Source organism: Crinia signifera, chromosome 11 (genome assembly GCF_055691185.1).
Source record: "Crinia signifera chromosome 11, ASM5569118v1, whole genome shotgun sequence".
Taxonomy (NCBI): domain Eukaryota; kingdom Metazoa; phylum Chordata; class Amphibia; order Anura; family Myobatrachidae; genus Crinia; species Crinia signifera.
In genome coordinates this window covers 72,274,868-72,281,001 of record NC_139227.1, presented here as the reverse complement: position 1 = coordinate 72,281,001, position 6,134 = coordinate 72,274,868, and positions in this window count along the sequence as shown.

Sequence of the window (6,134 nt, the reverse complement as noted above, 5' to 3'; positions counted from 1 at the left end):
GTATGTCCCTCAGCGTGCCCCCATTCACTGTATGTCCCCCAGCATGCCCCTCCTTCACTGTATGTCCCCCAGTTGCCCCCATTCACTGTATTTCCCCCACTCTGCCCCTTTCACTGTATGTCCGCCACTCTGCCCCTTTCACTGTATATTCCCATAAACTGCCCCTCCTTCGCTGTATGCATAGGTGCCGATTCTGTGGGTGCTCAAGGGCCCGAGCACCCACGGAAATTGATGAGCACCTACGGACCCAAGTCCATCTGCTGGGCCGCTGTATTAACTTGCTAATTTGCAGCTGCAGCACCCCTGCAGCTGGACCCACCGCCTGTGAAACAGTATGCTGGGATGGCAGGAAGAGTGTATTTCATCCGCAGAGTAATAGGTGGATGTGAGGCAGGCCAGCCTGTGCGTGCTCTGTGCATGCTGTGCACATACCGTGTTTCCCCGATAATAAGCCCTACCCCGAAATTAAGCCCTACCCTTGATTTTGGACACTGGTCTAAAATAAGCCCTACCCCGAAAATAAGCCCTATTAAAAATTCCATAGTGAGGTCCTTACTGTAAATTCTAGTCCATTTCCACCCCCGCTAACCCCCTCCTCAGCCCCCCTCCACCCGTTGCTTGTAAGGTACCGTTCTGGCTTCCACTCCCGGACAGCTCCCGGTCCCAGGGATGCACTGCGTGCAGCGTGTGACATCACCGTGCACATCACGCGGTTGCATCAGCCAGAGGGAGCCAGGGGAGCAGTGACGCGCAGCCAAGAAGAAGCTCTGGTGTAGTTACCATATAAGAATTCTTTATTGTTGGTGAGCATTACCCTACTGTATGTTATTGAAAGGAGGAATGGGGGCATGTTATCAAAGGAGGAATGGGGGCATGTTACCGTATTAAAGGAGGACTGGGGGCATGTACTGTAATTAAAGGTGGGCTGGGGGCATGTAATTAAAGGAGGACTGGGGACATGTAATTAAAGGAGGACTTAAAATAAGCCCTACCCCGAAAATAAGACCTATGGTGCTTTTAAAAAAAAATAAAATAATAAGACAGTGTCTTATTATCGGGGAAACACGGTAGCACACATTGACTGAGTAGCTCAGCAGCGGCCCTAACGCCCATGTCCCACCGCACTCCCCCTCTCTCATTGCCGGAACAGGTACTGTGAGAGCATTTATGTACCTGCACTGTGGGGGCATTTATGTATTTGGCACTGTGGGGGCATTTATGTATTTGGCACTGCTACCATAATTTGAATATTGGAGACAACTGTACTGCGTAATATAAATTGGTATTATTTTGTGGCCACGCCCCATCCCCATGAAGCCACTCCCCTATATTTTTGGCTTGAGCACCCACCAGCAAAATCATAAATCGGCACCTATGGCTGTATGTACCCCATTCACTGTATGCCCTCCACTCTGCCCCCATTCACTATGTCTCCCAGCCTGCCCACCCTTCTCTGAATGTACCACATACTGCCTCCCTTCACTGTATATTCCCCTGCAGGAGACAGATGCTTGGGCTCCCGCCGCCGCCCTTCTCCGCTCCGCATATTACGGGAGCAAGCTTCCCCTTTGCTGCTCCCCCCTCCCCGCACACTGCTGTCACTGTGATTGCGGTGGAGGGTGGTATATAATTGCAGCAGCAGGAGTTGGACACATACTCATCTGAAAGAAGGCAAACACGTCTCACAGTGGCAGCTGGCACCCCCTCACCAATGCAGACAGCAAGCCAGCAAGGTAAAGGCGCGCTTGCCTGGGTCCCACCTCTAGAGTCCTGTGCGTCCCACATCAGCCTCTAGCCGCCCGCTTCTGGCTGGAGGCTGCGGGACGCTTGAAGTGACATCACGGGTCGCAATTGGCCCCGGGCCGGACTTTGGACATGCCTGGTGTAGATAGAGATTTCCTGTACAGGTTATTGTAATAGCAAAATGAGCAGGAACATAAAAAAACAGCTTTTGTACTATGAAGAAAGGGTCATAGGCCTTATTCAGATCTGAACGCAGGTGGGGCAGATGTAACATATATCGGTAGAAAGTTAGATTTGTGTGAGTTATTTTGTTTCTGTGAAGGGTAAATACTGGCTGCATTATTTTTACACTGCAATTTAGATTCAGTTTCAACATACCCCACCCAAATTTAACCCTCTCTGCATGTTACATCTGCCCCACCTGCAGTGTATATGGTTTTGCCCACTTTGAGAACAAAATTGTACTGCGATCAGATCTGAATAAGGGCCATAGTGGAGGGGCAATGTATACATTGAAGCAGAGCCAGCCCTAGGCATAAGCTAAGCAAAGGTCTATTGGCATGCAAGCCTGCCTAGGGCCGCCGGAGGCCATGCTTTATGCTGGCTGCTATGATAGGAACTCTCAGCTCCGACCGCACAGCTCAGCCTGAACCCAGCAGCAACAATTGAGGGCAGCGGGGAGAATCACAAATAGCCACAGGAGTGGGGCTGCTGCTCATGACTAGCAGTAGTAGCTCCTCCTCCCATTGACCTTTGGCAAAACTCATGCACCAATAGGCAAACATTATTATTAGCTGCAGTATGATATTACCAGAGCCTCGCATTGTAGCCCTACCCCGATTTTTTTGCAGGTGTGTCGGGAGGGGAGGGGGGAATCCAAGATGACTGGTGTCTGATGAAATTGCTTCATATTGACTCCAACCCCCTGCAACCTGACTAATCACTAGTGACCCTTACCCCACCACTTAAACCTAAAAAACCTAACTCCCCTCCCCACAGCCTACCCCCAAGTATTCCCACTAGTGGCTAAACCTAATCCTCCCATCCCTGGCCTGACACTAACCCACCCAGCATACTTACATTCGGGATGTCTGCTTCTGCATCAGATTCATTCTAAGTTCCAGTGCAGGCGTTCGGACAGCAGTGGGAGGCTGGTCTTGGTATGCTTAACACCGGCATTGCTCTCCCCCAGCGGCCTGTACACTCTTCCATGTTGTTCCCCCTGTGCCTTCCCTACTTTTGAGAATGATCTGTGTATCCCACCTCAAATAATAACAAATGGATATATCCCGGGCTGTACACAGTGGTATTGGTTGGTGTGTTGAATAGGCATGCATACATCCAGGGTGAGAGCAGTAGCCAGGAAGCATGTGGGGAGTGCAGAACCACAGGAGGTGTAAGACCTACAATTCTGTTAGGATGGCCCGGTCGCCCAGCTTCTCACACCCACCCCACAAAGTGCAGTGCTGTATTGTGAAAGGAGAGTGATAACATGAATAAAGGACACCAACGTGTGATATAATGCGCATAATGTTGCACTAATGCATGGTGTCATCTGAATTGGGGATACTATTGTGTGACCTTGCCCCTTCCCAGCAAGGACATGCCCCTTTTTTTAGCCCACATTCCTTCGGCACACACTTTCTTTTTCAAGTAAGGGGGTGTAAGGGCACCAATGCTCTATAGGGGGGGGGCACCAATTGCAATAGGCGCTTAGGCTACCGAATTTAGGATTGTGATTGATGAGAGGTGATGGGTGTTGCTGGGTTATGGGGACTGTGCTGGAAGAGGCATGCTGGGTCAGAAGCGGAACTAGCGGCCAAAATCTTCCTTAAGGCATCCAATTGGTTAGGGCTGGCTCTGCATTAAAGTGCTTAGGGCCTAATGCAGACCTGGGACCAAATGTAACAGGATGGGAGAATCAGAAAGTGAGACATTTTTGGAGAATCTTCCCATATTTTAAAGAGGCAACTTACACTGCTAACCAGCTTGATTTTACCCTGCAATTGATTACCGTTGTATAAAAATGGGAAGAATTTCCCCAAATCTCTAACTTTCCCATTCTCACACCCTGTTACATTTGGTCCTTAATAGCAAAGCACATTTTATTGCAAATGGTCAAAACCATGCTGTACTGCAGGTGGGGCAAATGCCACACCCTGCACCTAGATATAGCGCTAGGGACCCCCAATATACAGAGAAGCCTTGACGCGGCTTGGGGGCATGTCATACACCTGCGCAGGTATATGTAACCAATATCTCTGAATTCTATTATCATGTAGTGTTCAAGATTGGTTACTAAAACTATTCAGTGTGCTGGGGAACCAATGTCTTGTTACTTACTAAGTATTAACCCCTCCCTTGCATGCACCTGAATAGTATTACTGAACTAATTTGAGCATCTACCACTATCTGTATGTATGTATGTTGTGAGAGGCAGAGAGGAGCTTGTATTAGGCGGAGATGCAGGTCCTGATATGCCACATGGAGTAGTCTGGGGTTGCTCCAAGGTAGGTAGCTCTTAGTTCAGATATACCAAGTAAGGAGCCATTATCATGTGGCTCCTTGCTGGCTAATTGTAGACCCAATTTAGTGTAACAGTGGTGTGGGGTGCGGTGCCCCTGGACTGGTTGGGCTGGGTGGCTTTAGTGCGGCATGTCCTTACATTCTATTAACACTTTTCCCTCACTAACACTATCTCTCTCATTTTAATTACATTTCATTTATCTCTCTCTTTATGTATAGCTTCGGCTTCCTATCACTAATTATTAACACTTAGTATCTCACTGGCATGCCGCGCTGGGCCTCCTAGCTTTTGATAGTTTTTGGGGTGCCACACCCTGCACCTAGATATAGCGCTAGGGACCCCCAATATACAGAGAAGCCTTGACGCGGCTTGGGGGCATGTCATACACCTGCGCAGGTATATGTAACCAATATCTCTGAATTCTATTATCATGTAGTGTTCAAGATTGGTTACTAATACTACTCAGTGTGCTGGGGAACCAATGTCTTGTTACTTACTAAGTATTAACCCCTCCCTCATGCACCTGAATAGTATTACTGAACTAATTTGAGCATCTACCACTATCTGTATGCAAATGTAATATGCGCAGAGAGAGTTATGGTGCCCATACACTAGGGCAATCAGATGCGATGCAAGATCACACTTCAATTTCACTTGAAGCTTCCCGCGCAGTAAATCGCATGCCCATTGTAACCTGAAAATCGGGTGACGTAATTAGGGCTGGGCTATCTGGGGTATATAAACTGACAGATCATCGCATTGTGATAAATATTATGTGCAGCAGATAATATCTTGAGATGCGAGATTCGACCAGCGTGGCCGCGCATCGCACTGGGGGACACATTCGATGTGCATTCAATCATGCAATTTAATCGCACCAATGCAGTCGAAATTGAATTATTGTATGCAATATCGTTCTAGTGTATGGGCACCATTAGATTTGGATGAGTTATTTTGTTTCTGTGCAGGGTAAATACTCACTGCTTTATTTCTACACTGTAACTTAGATTTCAGTTTGAACACACCTCACCCAAATGTAACTCTCTGCACATGTTACATCTGCCCCACCTGCAGTGCACATGGATTTGTTTATTTTCAAACAAAATATGCAATCAGGTCTGAATTAGACCCTTAGTGCAGATCAATGCAACTGAGAGAATGCTCTGTTCCTGGACTTCCCTGGTAATGTATGTTTGCCATCACCTGTGGGGAGCTAGGTAATTGATATGAAAGGTGTTTCGCCACAGGTGATGGCAATCATACATTATCAGGGACGTCCAGGAACAGAGCATTTTCTCCCTGAAGGAGAGGGTCAGGTAGGTAAGTATGACTAGAGTGGCTGTGAGCATCAGGAACCAACCACAATCACAGACACTAACTGCAAGTAGCTCCACCTAGTGTATTTTGGTGGAGCAGTTGGTTACTGTACTTTGTGGCTATACATGCTACACCTCTGCCAACCAGTCATTAGTTGAACATTTACAACATTGACAATGGACATGGGAAGGGGGATTTATTTGAATAACCAACATAATAGAAGGTAATTCAGAGATCTTAGTTACATATATTTTGTATATATGTCAACATCTCAGAATATCGATATGAGGAATGCTGACATTGACTGTTGGGGGAGGGGGGGGAGGGGCGAGGAGGACGTCACAAGGCCCCACCCCCAAGTGAGTCAAACGCAGCAATACATGGGTCTGCAGTTTGGGGAAGGGGCTAAAATGATCCTATTTGCATCATTTTAGCCCCGTCCCTTTGTCGCGGAAACGAAAATCCAGTACTTGGTGCCGCGGGAGACTTGCCCAACTTCCCGAGGGGGGGGGCACCCGATTTTCGGGAGCCTCGTAGGCAAGGATGG